General features: G+C 42.2%; 1 protein-coding gene across 2 annotated transcripts in view; it reads right to left on the minus strand.

Annotated features, from left to right (window-relative positions):
- TBXA2R (thromboxane A2 receptor) overlaps window positions 1-12,665 on the minus strand; it is a 137,009-nt gene that overhangs the window by 24,144 nt on the left and 100,200 nt on the right. The gene's annotated exons all lie outside the window — the stretch shown is intronic.

A 12,665-nucleotide genomic window follows, 5' to 3' on the forward strand; every position in this document is an offset into this window, starting at 1 on the left:
ATCGGGCCCTGCTCGGCCCATGTAATACCACCCTAAGTAATTTTAAAGATCTTTTGACGTGTTTGATCAGTTAGGGTCCATTTACACAGAAAGATTATCTGACAGAATATCTGCCAAAGATTTAAAGCCAAAGCCAGAAACAGACTATAAACAGACATCAGATCAAAAAGGAAAGCAGGGATTTCTCCTCTTTTCAAATCCATTCCTGGCTTTGGCTTCAAATCTTTGGCAGATAATCTGTCAGATAATCTTTCTGTGTAAATGGACCCTTATGGGATTGAGATGCCCACCAAGTGCTGCAACAAACAAAAAGGATCTTTATGCAGGAGAAAGGTTCCAAGGGGTCTCTGTGCCCCTATGAGTCCATCAGCGATATTGTTTTCCTTTTAAACATTTTCCACAGTGGAATTTTCTATAGCAAATCTGCAAAAAATGTGCAACTTGGTATTGGTCTACTGCTGATGATTTACATGAAAAAATGGGTCAGGGTCTTGCAAGTCTCAGGACGCTTTTCTCAAAGGGGAAATGACTTACCTAGAAATCCCCAGCAAGTAATGGGTGAGGGGTCGTATCTTTTAGGCAAAGTCCAGAACATGGCTGTCATCTTAAAAGATGCAATATTGGATGTAATAACAAGTTTTACCAATAGGAGGGTGGTTATGTAGCATATTAAAGAAGACCAGAATTGTGTTAAACTGATTCCCAAAATCATTTTTGCACTACCCCTTGTGGTTCAAAAGGTATGAACACATAGTTATCGTAAGTTCAAAGGCTATTAAAAATTTATAACAACTGAATCCAGCATCTTCTGCTTCAAGGATTGTTCTGCTGAACACAGAACTGAAGGCAATAGGTCCAATCAGCATGAACTTATAAACGTATAATAACTTTGGAACCACAAGGGATATTGGAAATCTAATTGGGATTTTTTTTAAAACTGCATGCTACATGACCACCTTGCTATTTAAAAAATATGGCAACTTTCAAGATGGCAACCATGTTCCAGACATAGCCTAAAGATAGGCCACCCATTACTTGCTGGGCTATTCAGATAAAGACACAGATTTTTTTAAGCAAGCATCTAGTTCTATTATGCAGTGCTAAACAACAGTGAGGGAGAGGAGTCCAGGAACACCCCAGCCCATGCCAGGAACTCAAGGGCCATTGCTCAGAGACTATTCTCTTCTCAAAAAACCCTGTAATAAACAGGATGAAAACACTGCACGTAGCAGAAGGTACGTATTTTCAAATTCCCAGCTGAAGAAACTTACACAAGGCCCTTTATTCTCAGAGTCTGGTCAGACACAGTCTATACACGGGTACAAGTAAACTTTTCACTTTATAAGTATTTCTACAAAAGTTCCGGCAGAGTACATAGCTACATTCGGTCAGGGCTCCTTTGACCAACTCCTCTACTCTACAAGCACTGCTGCAACTACCTCTCTACTCCACTCTACTTCTTCAAGCACCTCCTCAAGCACAACCAAGTAAAGCTGGGTACAGGAAGTTCAGTGTTTCCAAGAATGCTTAACGCACTGAGTTTGATGGGGTTGTTGGGAGAGCTGTGTACAGATGGATATGAGTGTGCCTAGTTCAGGGCGACTTTTTCTTTGGACTTCTTTGGGGCCTTTAAAACTAGTGAGCTGGTTAGTCGTTCTCATTCTTTGGGGGATGGGATGCAGAGAGGGGACGTTGTGGTGGATTTGGAGTCCGTGTCTTGTTGGCTGCGTTGGTCTAAGACTGGAGGGGGAGGCATATTGTGCTCTATCATATTAGTGATTGCACAGCGGTTTTTCAAAAAGGTTTGGAGCGTCTGGGTTTTCCGGTGAGGGAGTTTGCTGCCCACTCCTTCTGCATAGGGGCAGTAATAGAGGCCATTAGATATAGTTTATCTGACACTGTGGTCCGTCAAATAGTCAGTGTGAATCAGCTAGCTTACACTCCTATGTGCATTTGGATTTAATGTAATGGTTGTGTGTTGGTTTGGGTTCTTCCCTATTTGTTGTCTATCTGTTTGATTTTCTTAAAGATTGAGGTTGCCTTATATGGATCCTTGGACATTCATATGTCTATCGAGAGGCACTGAGGGCAGACGTTAGAGCCGATGGCAGACAGCTAGGCTTCCAGCGGATTGAGGTCCATGTCTGGTGGAGGGGGTCTGGGGAATGTTATAGAGTGGTGTATTGCCGGTAATTCATAATTTTTCCAGGTTGGACAGTGCCTCCGATATCCTTGTTTTGCATTTGGGGGGCATCGGCCTTGGGGTTTGGTCGTCCCAGGACTAAATCCGGGATATTACATTTGATATGTTGAGGCTCTAGTCAATGTTTCCAGGTGTTGTTGTGGTCTGGTCGGAGATCGTAGCCAGTTTTGTCTGACATCACGTCCACTCCGTGGATGGACTTAACAGTGCCCAGGGGTGCATTAATAGAGAGGTTATCCAGATTCTCACAGAGAGGACACACAAAACACCAGTTTCTGCTGTAGTTAAGCCAGGGCCTGGCTGCTGCCAGGACCCCTGACAGGAACCAAGCTCAGATGCAGCTAAAGACAAGGATTTTTTTAAGCAAGCAGCTAGTTTTATTATGCAGTGCTAAATTGGAATGATGGGGTAGTGGTCCAACATAGAGACTTGGAGGTGCATGACAGGGGTTTTCTGTGTAAAGACGGTGTTCACTTAAATGATGTTGACATCGACCTTTGGTGTTCGGACTTGCAGGATGGGATAGAGAATGCCATAAAGGTATGGAAGTGTTGTGCCTGCTCATGGTAGCAGAGGGGTGGTTACCGATGACATTGACTAAGGTGGTTTTCAGAGGACCACTGTGGAGGAAAGGGGAATCCTCTTGTGTTATCTGGCAGCTAAGTTGGGGTTACAGTATGTGGTTATCGCTTAGGCAGGGTATGTGGAGATGTAGCAGTGCATGACATATTTGTCACCCCTGAGCCAACGCGGTATGAGTAGGGGATTATTATTGTTAGTTGTACTGCTATTGCTGGGCCATCAGTGACCTGGATACAGATTATTGCTTACAAGATTGTGTATAATTCTGTAAGATATATATATATATAAAAAATTTGAGAATACAGTGCTACCTCAATTCTCAAACTGCTCGAACTCAAAAAGAATTTTCAAGGAAAGTTTGCTTTGGTTCTCAAACACTTTTCGGGCACCCAGTCTTAAAGTACTGTAATACTGCGGTATTTGAACAAAAATGTGAAAAGTGAAAAGACTAATTAGAGAAGTTTTCCCTTGTGAGTAACTGGATGTAACTACACTGTGCTATAGGGTCTGTAGTGGTAGTGATAGTGGTCATGGTGTGGCAGTATTATTGATGTATTATGTAATGGTATCATTGGTAACAACTTTCTGTTTATAGAGGCAATAGATAATCACTGTATGGTGGTAAAATGGTGTCATAAGATAACTACCATACGTATTGGGGCTCTGTGTGTGGGCACTTTCAGGGCAATATACTGTGTCGAGCACTGATTCTGTTAACGCTGCACAGGGCACCATCTACCCTAAGGCCGGCCCTGAGTTTTACACAGTCCTTGAACAAACTGGTTGCTGCTGTTGATATGTGGACAGTGGACTGCCAGAGATTATCCAGACCCTACAGCTCTATCCAGACCTTACGGTTCTAAGCTGGACTACTGTCTTTGTCCTGGAGTAATCATCTGGAAATTTGAAGATGGCCGTCCAGCGTGGATAGTGATTGTCACACCTTTTCAATGAAGCCTTACTGTGAGGTGCTTTAGCTGGACATAACTAGGGTACTTATGTGGTGTCCCACCATGGGTGTTGCTATTGGTTACACCCTTCGCAAAAGTCTGTACTTATCTATGTAAGTGGTAATGTAATAGTACTAGAATTTTACCACTAGGTGTCATTGTTAAGTTTAACTGTCTTCAGATATTGCACAGCTGTGGAAACTAAGGGATTATTGTTTTCTTATGTATCAGCTGGATCTATACACCAATGAGAGTTCTTTCTTCTTCTCTCCAATCACCTTTCTCTTTACATCTCTCACACACACTCCTTACCCACTCACAGCACACCTTATATGCTCTGTAGGAATAAAGTCACATGGGTAGAGGAAGTGTAGGGTCTTTTTACTCTGGATTCTGTAAAGGAAGGACGCAAGCTAGGATGCTCCCTACAGCAGTCAAGTTGGGCCCTGGTTCCTGCCAGGTCCCCCAGTCTAGTTAGTTGTGGGTTAGACGTTGAGCAGAGCACATGCACATGCAAGACCTAGACACAGTTTCTCTCCACCAACACCTCTAAACAGAATGCAGTGATAAGTCGCTACTAGAGAGGACAAGTCAGGGATCAACTCAGCCCACGCCGAGAACCAGAAGGAATACAGTCCAGGACAGTATCCATAAAGAATCACAGAACTGATCTGGATAGAGCAAAGTTGCTAGAAGCGCGGGTGTAAGCAGGGAAGTGCGGGTGTAAGCAGGGAACCCTCAGCATTCTGCTCATCCCAGGTAACAGGGTCTGGGGCTTGTGTCACCCTCTAGGACGGGTCGCTCGACCTTGGTGGCTAATAGGTGGTGCAAAGACTAATGAGTCAAAACACGGGCAAAAGTATTCTCTCTTATTTCAAGTATTCTACTTATTCTACCTCTCACAGTCCCGGCAGAGCACAGTACTACTTGGGTTGAGACTCTCCCGACATCCTCTTCTTTATTCCTCTGAACTTTCTACTTCTCAGCACGCAACTCAGCCAGCACAGCTACATCTCTCAGTATAGTTCTGCTTCTTCAAGCTTAAAAGTACCATATGAAGGCAAAGCTGTATTACCTGCTTTCTATATCAAGTAAACAGATTTTCTTTATTGTAACGGGACTCTGTGGTTCTTCATTAAACACCTTAAACATACCTTCCTTGGGTTATCTCCTCTTTATATGGGTGGCAGTGCCAATAGTCCAGGTGGGTCACTACTCCTCTCCGGATCATCGTGATAATTGCCCAAGGGACCCCCAAACAGCCCGCCAGGTTACTGTCCACAGGGGAAAAAGCTATAGCCAGCCCACTAAAATAAGTGGTGGAGCATACCTGTGTGCCCAACCGGCACTGGCATCACAACAAATTACCACCGGGCAGGGCTATACCTCGGCCAACCACCACAGGAGTGGTGTCACACCTAACTATCTGGCAAGTGACCGGTCGCACCGCCTCCTAGGGGCAAACCAACACATTGACAAGTAACAGAAATAAGAATAGTCCCTGGAAGAATCTCCTCAGTGGGAACTCTGCATATAGTCTTGTTCATACACTCAGCAACCAACCCACCAACTAGTCCTAACCTCACTATATATGCTTCTTCAGGGAGTATCTAATAGGAAAAGGGGGTTAAAAAAAACCCTCTAGGATAGTTTGGGGGCATCTGAGGTAGCTAACTCAAGTATTGGGTACAGTAGAAATCACCAACCAGTGGCATGACTACAATCAATAAAGTTGTGTTTGTAGTTGTGTGTCTATTCATGCACAACCGCACAAGGTGAGTGTGTGTTCACAATCCCTACTAGTTAGGATCTGAGGCTACTGCACCAGAAAGCACCCTCCACCCTTTAATCTCCTTGCTTTAGGTCCTGTCTACACCCATGAAGTTTGCAGCATATCAGTAAATACTGTTAAAAGCTGCTCTGGCAAGATGGCCACCCCTATAACAATGTACAAAAATTAAATTAAATGTAAAAAAAAATTACAATTAGAAAACAAAAACGGATTAGAAAAAATAATGTGTCTCTAATTAGTAAGAAGAATCTAGGCACTATATGTCCTTTAAAGCACTTAGGAAAGGAAGGAACAGGCTAATGACCTCTTCCTGACCGCTCTATCTCTGTAATGGCATTCATTACTTACGTTAAGTACTTTGTAATAGGTTTGTAATCATAAGATATTCTTTGTGCCAGTTAATGTATTTTAAAGACTCTTCCATCTAGACCCTATGTCTTCCATTTTCTTAAAACAACAATGAATTAGCATCTCAAGCTTATCAAGTTACAAACACGTTTTATCAAGTTCCTCCGTGTTCATCATAATGGAGTCATTAACCCCTTCAGGACCAAGTTAAATTTGGCCTTAAAGGGAATCTCTAAGCTGTGTCAAACTGCTGACACTGTTAGATACTCATAGGACAAGGAGACACCTGGTACCTGTCATATATCTGTCTGCTTCCAGGATGTAGAGAAATACTTTTATTCTCTGGTACAAGGAGTCATAGAGGTTTTTCTGATCTCCTGAATAGCTATAAGCTGTAATGTCTCCCCTCTCCCCCTCCCTGTATGATTGACACCTGGAAGCCGATTTCCAGCAGGGTCAGGGATGGGAGAAGGGAGAGCGGAGACATTACAGCTTGTAGCTATTCAGGACTGCTTGCAGCTATAGGGACATTTGCAGATCTTGGAAGGCTTGCTCAGCCACCTGGTGCTGCAAATGATGACAGCTCAGGGGACCCATTCTATTGCAGGAGCAGGCCACAGGACCCCCTGATTCGGGGGGCCTCATTGCAGCCGATATGGCTGCTACAGTGGTAGTTACACCACTCCTACCCTCTCCTCTCTGTGGAGGATGGCACTGTAATGTCCCATACAGGTATGCCACTAAGTCCTGTATTCCACCTGTCCAAAGGTAACACTGTTTGTAGGTTGTCAGTGGAGTTGAGTTCCAAGTAGATGATCTCCTTATGTGGATTGTATTGCTATTAGACCAGTGTGACAGATACAGTCAATCCCCTGCATTCTGTCTGAAATGTATTATGTACACTGGATCTCTCGGGCTCTGTTACTGCACGTTGTCCTAGGGGGAAGGGGGGGGGGGTGCATGAGCTTTGTTCACCCATACAGGGCTGCACGTGGTGGCTTCCAGACTCTGTTCTGGCGCTGATAAGCAAACAGGCACAGAATTGCCTGTGGATGCCAACAGGACCATATATTGTCAAATAAACTCAACAGTTCCACCTTAGCTTTTAGGCCTCTGCGTTGTAAACTCCCAAACGCAAACATTTATTGGGTTTCAGCTCTGGACATGCCCTTGGGCAGGATTTCTTCTATTCATCACTTGTCTGAACACTGCACATGTGCCTTAACGATCCAGACAGTACAGCTGAGAAAGAATTTGTGGCCATATTCGAACCATGATATGGGTATGTCGGGGTAGCTAGCCTTTACAAAACCAAGACCACAGTATTTAAGTGTAAGTGACAGGAGTAGCTCAGGCACTTAACGTTCAGGACCCCTGCAACGTGTCTGCAGTGGTCCCAATTGCATTACCCGACTGCCCGAGGTATACAGCTTACCTCTGTGTAGTCAGATCTTCAGTCTTCTGCCACAGGCAGGCTTTATCAGAAGATCGCAGATAACACTGATCATAGCAGCGGCAAAGTGGCATAGCAGTGACCAGTGTGATAAATCTAATGTATGTATGAAATAGTCTTCTAGAGGCACTAACAAAGTGTAAAAAAAATTAAATAATGGTTTTAAAAAATTTGACAGATCCCATCCACATCTCCCTTCCCACTTTATAAATAAAACACATAAAAATATTAAATTAAATAAACATATATTCTGTAACTTGCGTAATTGTCCAATCAAAATAAAAACAATATTTTTCCTGCACGGTGAACGGTGTGAACAAAACGCTGTAAAAAACGCCAGGATTGCAAATTTTTTATTACATTTCATTTACAAAAAAAATAAAATAAAAAGTGACCAATACATCCGATCTACACAGATGTGATATTAATAAAAAATAGAGCTGGTGGTGCAAATAATGACACGCCATAAAGGTGAAAAAATAAAAGCGCTATAAGGCTATGTTCACACAACGTCTTTTCAGTTCTGTTTAAAATGACGTTCGTTATTTTGAGTCTAAAATAATGGACCTCATTTAGCCGTCTGGCCTCCCCTTAGTGCAATGACGGCTGTTGGTACTTTATTCAAGTTTGGATTAATAATTGTCCTTTGTGTGCGGCTCAATTAAAAAGTCCATTGAATTTAATAGTAAAAACTGAAAAGAACGGTGACAAAAGAAAAAACTGTGTGTGAAAAACTAATAAAAAAACATCCTCTGTTTGCAAAAGACGTCGGGAAAAAAATGAACTTGAACATTATTTTGATGTCCGCGGCAATAACGTCTGTTATTTAATACATTGTGTGCATTGGACGTTTGCCTTTCCATTGACCTCAATGCATTGCCATTGCAGTGAGTTAAATCGCGGCAAAAACGGACGTTATTTTAAATTGCAAAAGCGTCCGCCTTTTCTATAATTTTGACATTGTGTGAACATAGCCTAAGAGTCACAATAGGGCCATTGTAAATATACCTATTTGCAAAAAGTTTTACTGGTAATAAAAATAGTAAAATATAAAAAAAAGCTGTAATCAAGCATATTGCTGTAAGCAGACTGATCTATAGAATAATATTATCATGTCTGTTTTACTGAAAAGTGCATTACGTAAACACGGAAACCCCACAAAGAATTGCATTTTTTGCCCTAAATTTACCCCATAAATGATATTTAGGGGGTTATGTCATTCCTTTTATGGTAGATTGAAAGGCACTATTACAAAGTACACCTGTTCCTGAAAGAAAACAGGGGCCCTTACATGGCCCTGTAGATGGAAAAAATAAGAGTTATAGCTCTTAGAAGGCGAAGAGGAAAAAACGAAACCGCAAAATTGAGAATTGGCGCAGTCCTTGAAGTATTACCACCATACTGCTATAAACAAAATGCCCTATACACAAAAATATATTTTATATCATTATTAATATTATTATTGCCTTTTGAAGGGTGTTCACACTTTTTAGTTTCCGAATACCAAAGAACAGATCATAAACTGAGACATGTTTAAAGAAAAGACTGAGACTTCTAATTTTTCCAGATTCATTCCCGCCTTTGTATTCTTTAGGTGTACTTAAAGAGAACCAGTCACCCCCCGTTCCGGGTCAGAGCTCGGTCGACCCCCGGCTAGAGCCCCTTATACTCACCTCGTTCCCGAAGTCCCGTTCCTAGAGCCGTTCCCAGGACGGAAATTCCGTGGGAATCCCGGCGCGTGCACTGCTGAGGTGAGTCCGACTCTCATAGAGAATGAATGGAGCAGTCATTTTCTATGGGCGTTCTACTCATCTCAGCAGCATCGGACTCACATCAGCAGCTTCCCGCGGTGATATCTTTGTCCCGGGAACGGCTGAAGAAGCAGGACTTCGGGAACGAGGTGAGTATAAGGGGCTCTAGCGGGGGGTCGGCCGGGCTCTGACCCAGCACGGGGTGACAGGTCCTCTTTAAAAAAAACTAAACATGTGAACACACCCTCAAGATAAATTCTTTTCTTATGTGTGCCAAGGTATGTAAAATAAAGCAACAATATTTGATTGTAACCAGTAATGTGGAGAATACATACTGCATTTCTTTGCACACTATATTGGGAAATTTTTGCTGAAAGGTTATTTCACAATAGTTTTACACAATGGTGTAATTCATTTAGTTTCTGAATGATAAACTAGATACAGTTTGAAACAGCATGATGGTTACAGAAAACAGGAATTTCTTTTTACTAGTTTATGAGAACAACATTCCTGAAACTACTAAACAATTCCTGTTTAAGATGTCAATACTTCAATGTAAACAACTTTCCTTCCCTGACCATTCTTCTTCCCATCCACTGATATAGACAGAACAAGCTGGGGATATGGCCCTTTTGGTCTTTGAAGGGGAAAAATGTTTGCGATCACTTTATATTTAGTCAAAGAAAATAATTCTATAGACTGTGTATGATATTGGGGTGGACTCAGGGGCGTAGCTAATGTCTCTTGGGCCCTGGTGCAAGAGCTCAACTTGGGGCCCCCCCTTCCTCGACTAAGTGAAGTTATTTGTATATCTTAAAGAAGCAGTTCACCAAAAAATAAAACACAGTACCAGATTACAAGCAACAAATAATACCCCCACATACTGACTAACACCACCACATACTGACTAACACCACCACTGCTACTGAATAATCCACTGTACACACATTACTATCACCTCATCCAGTCATATAGAGGTAGCCCCAGCTCTACACAGGCTCTGTACACCATATAAATTAGAGTGAAGTTATATTTAGTGACTCACAGGGGACGTCTTCTCTGATCGGAGTTCTTCCCTTATCATTTTCTTCTGCTTTGGGCCGTTAAGAGAACTTTTCCGAGTCATGAATTCACTAAATCTGCCAGACAAACATATTAGGCTCCTCGCTCTGGCACCATCCTCATCTCTCTACAAACTGCACATCTGTACTGGCCCCTTTGTGCCCTCATTTGGTTGGAAGACTGACTCTATGTGACCCCCCTCATAGTATATGCCCCCCTCTGTGTAGACCACTTTAGTACATGCATCCCTCTGTGCATGCCCTATTGTATACACCCCACGTGTAGTCCCCCTTACAGTTGGCCCCCCAATGTTATCTCCCTTATAGATGGCCCCCTATGTTGTCCCCCTTATAGATGGCCTCCATGTATCTCCCTTGTAGATGGTCCCCATGTTAGCGCCCTTATGTTGACCCCCATGTTATCCCACTTATGTTGACCCCCATGTTGACCCCCATGTTATCCCCCTTCTGTGCAAAGCATATAAGAAAAAAAAAACACACCTCACCTGACAACTCGCCCCCCAGCCGTGGCTCTTCTCTTCTGCAGACTCAGTCTGGGAATGGAGCTGGTGATAAAGGTAAGAGACATGCTTTCATCCTTACTGCCCTGTGCCCACTAGAAAGCTATCAGCAGGTTAGATTCAAACCTGCTGATAGTTCCCCTCTAATGCCCAAGTCTTTATTCTTTTAATTTTTTCATGGTACTGAGAGGAATGAGTTAATCCATCCAAAGTTTGAAAGAAAAATAAATCCTTTTCCATCCAAAGTTTGAAAGAAACAATAAGACTTTTTGTTATGGAACTTTCACTGAACCTGTTCAAGGATGCTGGTCTTGAGATTATGGAACTTTCCTATGTGACTGAACCTGTTCAAGGATATACAGCTAGTCTACTGTCTGTTCCCAGCAGATAATAAACCTGTTCCCAGCAGATAATAAATGTTGTTCTATAATTCTCATAAGAACAAATGTTTTTTAGCATCCTTATGTATGTATCAACATCCTTATGTAAACAATTTTAATTGAACATTTAATCTTATTGTGTATCCATACCTGTCAAAATATATCCATAGTTATTAGTTTTTTGAAGTTGATGACGTGTATAGTGTATGACTTTGCATTTTACATTCATATCCATTGGTTTTTCCTGTATAAAAAGGTGGGTTCTCAGAGATGAGGACACCAGACTTGTTTGCAAGATACGTTGTCTGTGTCTTCATTCTAAGTGCATGGTGTGGGAGAGGGGATCCGGACCCATTCTCCAACTTAATTAGGAGACAGCCAACAACAGCAGGCCTTCTTTGGGAAGGCACCTCGACAGTACCCTCCCAAGCAGTGTAGCTTTTCTATTTTTTCATTGGCATAGCTATATGACTTATTTTTTACAATTTTGGATTTTTTTTTTAATTTTTTGGCAGCATTCACTATGTGGGATAAAAATAAAATAATTTTATTGTTGGTGGAGGTGGATGAAAATTGTTTCAGGCTTTAGATACCTGATGAAAAGTGTTTCAGACCTCATGCAGCTTGATTTCATCACATTAGGCATCGGGTTGACAGATTATTGGGAGGGGCTGGCGATGACCCAGCAGTCATGGTGCACATTGGCACCAATAATAATGTTAGAGGTAAATCAGGGCCGGAATGGGACTTAAAATCAACCCTGGCACACAAATTAGCAGCATCAATGGATTAGGTATGAACATGCCCTTAAAGGAAACCTGTTAGGTGCATACCAGGTACAGAGCTGTAGATCCCGGCAGACAGGTATAGGGGAGATATAAGAGAGAGGATTTTTATTCCAGCATAAAGGTTTATAATCCTCCTTTTCATTACAAGCAGAAGTGTCAGAGAGGAGGAGTTGAGCCACAGAAGCCCTCCTGCCTCCACCTCTTCCTGATATGACTGACTGTCATATAGAACAGTGTTGCAGCTGTAACTGTGACACTTTGGCTGGTACTGAAAAGGACGATTAGAGAAGCTTACACTGGACTAAAGGTGTTCTATTTAAAGGGGGAAAAACATGTCCGCTTTCTTTCAGAAACAGCACATCTCTCCTCCTCAGATTCTGTGCGGTATTGCAGCTCAGTTCCATTGAAGTGAACAGAGCCATATTGTAATGCCACACACACCCTGAGGACAGGCCCTGTTTAAAAAAAAAAAAAAAAAAAAGCAACGGTGTTCTTTTTTTCCTGGATAATGTGCAGGCGCTACGAGGATCTAGTTGATAGACCTAGCATGCAGCTACAGGCTACAGCAGTGATTAGATGAGTAAGTACGGCCCCAGTGCAAATTTTAGGATATATAAAAAACAGTAATACACATATATAATGTTAAGAGAAGAAAATTTTAAATAACCATCACAGCTACCATATAACATTATACAAGTAGCAAATATTTCCACCATACATATTAGCACCATACTGTTACTGACCAACCCAGTGTGCAGTCACCGCTACTATCAATAACACCAGCATACAAGTAACTACACTTCTACACCATGACCACTACCATCACATCGTGACTA

This window comes from Dendropsophus ebraccatus, chromosome 7 (assembly GCF_027789765.1).
Source record: "Dendropsophus ebraccatus isolate aDenEbr1 chromosome 7, aDenEbr1.pat, whole genome shotgun sequence".
Lineage (NCBI taxonomy): Eukaryota > Metazoa > Chordata > Amphibia > Anura > Hylidae > Dendropsophus > Dendropsophus ebraccatus.